Below are 7,109 nucleotides of genomic sequence, written 5' to 3' on the forward strand. Positions count from 1 at the left end.
ACCCACTCACTCCTAGATCCCTGCATACAAGCTCTATTCTAGTAACTCCTGTCTCTAAAAAGCCCCAAACCAAAACAACCCAACCTAGTAGACCCTTGACCCTACATCACCCCCTAGCTACTGCCTTGGACTGATCTCCCAGCCTCCATTCTCCAATCCCCCAACCCCACTTTCCACATAGCAGCCAGAGTAATCCTTTCAAACATAAATTAGATCATGTCACACCTAAAACCCTCCATCTGAATCCAGTCACAATTAGATAAAATCTCAACATTTTACCACCACCTACAAAGCACAAACCATCTGGCCTTCTTTTAAAATTTTTTTATTTTATTTATTTATTTATTTTTCTTTTATTTCAGAGAGAAAGGGAGAGGGAGCAAGAGATAGAAATATCAGTGGTGAGAGAGAATCTTTGATTGGCTGCTTCTGCATGCCCCACACTAGGGATCAAGCCCACAACCTAGACAACTGGGAATCGAACCGTGACCTACTGGCTCATAGGTTGACACTTAAGCACCAAGCCACGCCAGCCAGGCATCTGGCCCCTCTTAATTCCCTCTCATTCCCCCCTCTGCAAGGAGGGGCTCCAGCCATGTGTCTGACTGCATTGTCATGGGGTATTCTCAGGGCCCAGTGCAGCAGGTACACAATAAATATTAGTTTGTGAATCAATAAACCAATGATTTAGTAAGACAAACTTACAATTCTGGACTGGTAACCACAGCTCTGTACCTCAGGGTTCTGACTTGAAAAGCCAGCAACTATAACCACCACTCTTCCTGGTTTGCTCTGAGAACTAGTAGAAAAAAGTTTCTAGTTCTGAAAACCCACCCAATTGCTCTTTAATGGGTACATGTTGTAGTGTGAGTCTTGTGATGACATTTGAGCTCCTCCTCGCTTTATTCTTTGGGGGCAATGACTTAGACTCGTGTCCTCAAGCAAATGCTCATTTTGGGCCTTGTAGGGCTGCATCACTGTGTAATTATCAGCTCAGGATAAAGGGTTTGTGTGCAGGGAGACGGGCATGTGTGGGGAGAGAAGATAATTATTCCCAAATTAAGCAACAGTGTTTGGGGAGGAACCAGCACATTATTCATAGTCAGTGGGCCCAGAGAAGCCACGCAAAAGCACACACTCCCCTGAAGCAGGAATTGTGCCGTAAATCCTCTGCAGGATCCATCTGAGGCCAGACGGCCCTGCTGCTGGCACAGCCTGACCTTGAGTCCAGCTGTCTCAGCATGCGGTGGATTTACTGCATTTTTTTACTGTTTTCTTTCTCTTGCGGGCATGTCCTGTTTGTTTGACATTCTCACGCATGCTCTGGTCTGTGCTTGTTGCAAAGCAAAAGGATTAGAGAAGAGGGTGTGATACATCCGATAGTTTATGGAGAGTTGATAGCTGCTCATTTTTTCTCATTTTCCTTTCGATTGCCTGCCTTTTATTCCCCCTTTTGTAAATATTTACATTTGTGCCTCTAAAGGGGTGGGGGTACAAAACAATAACATTATTACATCTAATAATTTACCAATAATTCTTCATTATCAAATATCCACTTAGTAGTAAATTTTCCTGATATTACCTATGTACATGCTATTATATATATAAAACTATATATATACATATGTATATATGTGTGTGTGTGTGTATATATATATATATATATATATATATATATATACACACACACATATATATATATATTTAACTCTTGAACACAGGATTGAACTGCATGGGTCCACTTATACCTGTATTTTTCTCAATAAATACATAGTCAGCCTTCAATATTCCTGGGTTTCGCATTAGTGGATCCAACAGACCTCAAACCAAAAACAGTATTTTCTATCCATAGTTGGGATTGTGGCTGCAGAGTTATACGGGGATTTTTGACTGCAGGAGGTCAATGCTGTTCAAGGGTCAAATGTATATATCAGGATCCAAGTAAGGCCCACACATTGCATTTGACTGATACGTCCTTTAAGTTTCTCTCTTAACCTGAAGGTTTCCCTTCCCTGTTCCCACCCCCTTATTTTTTGAAGAGTAGGATAATTTTTTTCTTCAGAGTTCTCCCCATTTTGAAATTTCTGATTGAATCCCTGTAGTATTACGTAACGTGTTCCTTCTTCCCTGAATTGCCTACAAATCCAATGTTAGATTTAGAATCGCGATCTGATTTGGGTGTCATTGCTTTTTCCAGGAACACACCATTGGTGTATATTTCCACTGGGGGCACATTATGACTAGATGTCTCTCGCTGCCACCAATGAGCAATACCTAGACCCATTATTCCATTAAGGTTTTGCTAGATGGTAATATCCTAACTCTGCTATTCCTTCTCCATTTATTTATTTTTTAGTATAAAGATAATAAAAAATATTTCCCTGAGGAAACCATGTCTGAATTTGTACACACATACTTGTGACTCAGAATGTATAATGATTAAATGGAAAAAATGACAAATTGATTTGAAAATACATAATTACTATGGGATAATTAAATACATCCTCAGGAAATGACAAAACACCATAACATTTCTTAGCATAAGAGTGGTTGGGACCTTCTACATTTATTACCTGGCATATTTCTACATAGAGAAATTTTCCTTCATCAACTATTTGGGTTCCCCCGAGATACACTTTGAAGGAGAAATCACTGCCTGCCAGGAAAAAGAGGCAAACTCAGATGCACCAGCTGTGCTGCGCAGTAGGTGTTCATCAGAGCGTTGGTGCAGGAGGAGGATGGAGTGACCACTGGAAATGAGATGTGAGCTCCTCCTATCTGGGGAGCTCATTACTTCTGCCTCGATAATTCTGAGCTGGTTGATTGCTGAGCCCTTAGACTCTACTTCACGGAACAGTCTTACCTGCTTGCTCCCTCATTCTGTTACTGAGCTTTGTCCTGACTCCGTAGTTCAGCTCTGAGGGCAGGAACTCCACCTTATACTTCTTGAGTCCGGCATAGACCTAGCAAGGCACTGAGCACGGAGCAGACTATCAATAAATGACTGATGGCTACTTACAAATTCAAGATGATGCATATATATTATTTATTTATCACTCTCATCATCCTCCTCCAAAGCACTTCTGAAATGTCTAGCGGGTCGCAGAGCTGGGTGGAATGACATAGTTTCACCCCTCAATAAGTCTTAAATCAGTAAGTCTAAAATCAATAATGGATAACACCCTTACAGATCAGCATCAAAGAGCCAGATATTTGAACCAGCCCTAAATGAATACACAAATAAGTTCAAAAGGTCATGTGTCACTGCCAAATTGCCTTCCACAAGACTCAAACCAGACCACACTCTCCCATCAGTGTATGAGAATGCCTGCTCCTCACCCACTTGCCCACATTAGACATCATTGTTTCTTGGAATCTTTGCAACTCCACAGGTGAAAATGGAATTGTATGTTCTCATTTATACTTCCAACTAGTAATGACCATGAAAACCTCTTCACATGAGCCATCTGTGTTTCTCCTGTTGTGGCTAATTACCTATTTGCATCTTTTGTTCATAGGCATGAGGTACCTGTGTACTGCTGGGTGGGAGTGGGTACTAGATGTCACCACTATGCAGGAAATCAGGGACACTTAAAAATATGTATATTGTAAAAAAAAATATGTAGGCAAATAAATGTTTTTAAAAATCATTCATAATCCTACTTCTCAGAAAGAAGCATTGTTAATAATTTAGTTATCTCCTTCCAGACTTATTACCCATATATGTGTTTTTACACACATGGGATTTTATTATATTCAACTTTTCTGTAACCTGTTTTTCTCATAGAAACCTTTGCAATTTCTTCAAAGAATGACAAAGCAATAAAAAAAGATAAATATAGAGTATATTACTTGGAAAATAAACAAAGGGTATGAATAAGTTATGCCATTCACAAAAGAAGAACACAAATGGCCAATATAAAGAAGTATTCATCCTTTCTGTTAATTGGAAGTATAAAGTAGAACAAGCATTCGATTCCATTTTTCACTACCATAGAATTGGCAAAGACTCAAAGAAATGATAACGCCCAGGTGAGGAAGCGAGCATTCTCACACACAGGTGGAGGTGGTGTGCCTTGGGGCCAGCCTTCTGGGAGGAAACTGGGCAATAGTAAGCTCTTGAGAATGAGTGTGCTCTGTGACCCAGGCATATTATTTGCAGGGCTTTATCCTAAGAAAATGACCAGTAGTATGAGTGACAATATGTGTGTGACAAGAAAGTAGAGATTGGGCAAGGACACTAATATATTCATACCCTAAATACCACAGAGCAGTTAAAATCATGTTTCAGATGAAGGAGAATGTTCACAACATATTACTATGTGAAGGAGGGAGGCTGCAAACAAGGATACGCGCATGACCCATTTATGTTTGGATGAATATGCACACGAATGACTGAAAGAAGGCTCACAAAACATTAACAATTATAAGTTAGCCTGGTGGTGAGATTGAGCTTTTTTTTCTTCTTCTTCTTTGTACTTTCCTAAGGGTTTTTTACACTGAACAAGGATTACTATATTCAGCTTTTCTGTAACCTGTTTTTTCTCATAGAAACCTTTGCAATTTCTTCAAAGAATGACAAAGCAATAAAAGAAAGAGAAATATAGAGTATATTAATAGGAAAATAAGCAAAGGATATGAATAAGAAACATAAACTGAGAAACTTCGAAACTGTCTTCTAAGGCGGCTGCATCATTTTGATTCTCACCAGTTATGAGTTCCTGTTGCTCAGCATCCTCACTAGCATTTCGTATTGTCAGTTGTTGTTGTTTTTTAAAATAAGTATGTAATATTATCTCATGCTTTTAAAACTTGCATTCCCTGATTACAAAGAATGTTGAACATTTTTTATATGCATATTTGTTATGTGTGTATCTTCTTTGGTAAGGTGTCTGTTCATATCGTTTGCCCATTTTCCATTGGATTGTTTGAATGTTAAGAGTACTTTTTATATTTTTTCATACAAGTTTTCTATCAGCTATGTTTTGTTGAATGTTAAGAGTACTTTTTATATTTTTTCATACAAGTTTTCTATCAGCTATGTTTTGCAAATATTTTCTCCAGCCTGTAGCTTATCTTTTCATTCTCTTAATTGCTGAATATTCTAAATAAAAAGAGAACCCCCCCCCCATAAGCTTTAATGATGCACCTACTTAAAAACCATCAAAGGGTTCCCATTTAAGGCTGTTGATTTGGGAGTTACAAATAGGGACTCCCTCTGAAGAGAACTAGAATCAGGCCGAGATATGGGTTTGGATTTCACCCCATCCATGCCCTTCACTGATGCCTTTGTGCAAGGCACGAACCAAACAATCAAATTGCAGCAAGCCTCATGGATCTATAAATCCTTACTGCATTTATAGAACCTTCCAGGACAGGGCTCTTGCCTATTCTCCAGCCACATGTCCTCCTTCCATCCTTCCTCTCTGCATCACAAAAGCCTTATCCGCAACCTGAAGGAGCTTTGTTTCCAGCCTCAAGATTGCCATGTTTCCTCTGCCAGTGTGGCAGGCTGGCTTTTAGGATGGACCCCAATGATCCTCACTCCTGCTATTCTCAGCCTTGTGTGGTCCCCTCCCCTGGAGGTATGCTTGTGACTTGCTTCTAATGAATAGGACAGAGCAAAAGTGATGGCATCAGTTCTAACATTAGGTTGTGATTGTAACTTCTGTCTTGCTTGCACTCTCTCTCTCCCTCTCGTGTTCCTTCACTCTAATGAAACCAACTGACATGTTATAAGCTCCTTACAGAGAGGCTCCTATGGAAGGAACTGAGGGAGGCCTTGGGCCAATAGCTTATGAGGAGCCAAGGCCTCAGGCCAACAGCCTGCAAGGAACTTAATCCTGCCAACAGCCTCTTCAGTCATGTTGGAAGCAGATCAACCCCAGTTGAGCCTTTAGATGACTTCAGACTGAGTTGACACTTTGAAAGCTTTTGAGAGATGATGAGTCAGAGGATTCAGCTAAGCTGTACCCAGATATCTGATCCCTAGAAACTGTGAGATAACAAATAAATGTTACTGTTTTAAACCACTGTGTTTTGGGGTTATTTGTTATGCAGCAATAGATAGCTAATGCAGTCAGGAATATTCCCCTACTCACTTTCCACCTCTTTAATTGCTGTGTGTCTTCAAGTCTCAGATTTCAATGTCACTTCCTCAGGGATGACTCCCTTTTTCTGACAACCCCCCACATACGAGCAAGTCTTTGGTTATATACTCTCACAGCATTCTCTTCTCTTTTGCCACACTCATCACCACTACAATTAATTCATTATCTGAATATTTGTTTCCTGTTTGTCTTCCCCCAAGACTTGTCCGTTCCAAGTCAGAGCTGACTATATTTTTTCCACAGAGTTCCCAGCACCAAACATGGTGTGTAGCACAGAGTGGGGATATAGTAATTGTAGAGTGAAATAATGAATAAACAAATGAAGGCATTAATAAATGAGGTACACCAAAGTCTTGCAGTTTAGAAAGGAGTCAGAGAAAGCTCAGTGCCCTAGTAAAGACAGCATAAAGTCTCACAATTTCCAGGCTCTATTTGTTAAGATAGCAAAAACAAGAAACAAAAATGAAACCATGTCAACATGTTGTAGATAAAAATGTGTTATGACAGAGTGCCTTATAACCAAATTCTCTACATAAATAAAAACTCCAGCAAGGGTTAACTTATAATCCAGGATTTTGATTAAAACTTGGCAGTTTTAACAGGAGTAACAGAAACTAACCTGGATAATAAAGGATGAGAGAGCGAAGACAGAGTAGGTTTCACAGAAGCTGCCCCACGTGACCAACAGGCTGGAGCTGGTGTTCCTCCGCTCCAGGTATCAAATCTGGGAAAGGTATCAGCTTTTTCTATGAAATGAATGAATTTTTAGCTGAATGCTAAAAGAAGGACTTTAAAGTTGTGGCACAGAAAGGTAAATTCAGTCCAGTTGTTTTACTTGGCTAAACTCCTACAGGACTTTTAAAAGGATAACATTATATAATCAGCAGCTCTGTATTCCACCTAGTGAACTGGTTTCACTAGAGATGCCTAATCTTCACTGCCTACCAAACAGCACCCCTCCTCTCCCTCAGCTGAACCTTCCAGCCTGTTCTTCCACCA

This window comes from Myotis nattereri (assembly GCF_964212035.1).
Source record: "Myotis nattereri genome assembly, chromosome: 1".
Taxonomy (NCBI): domain Eukaryota; kingdom Metazoa; phylum Chordata; class Mammalia; order Chiroptera; family Vespertilionidae; genus Myotis; species Myotis nattereri.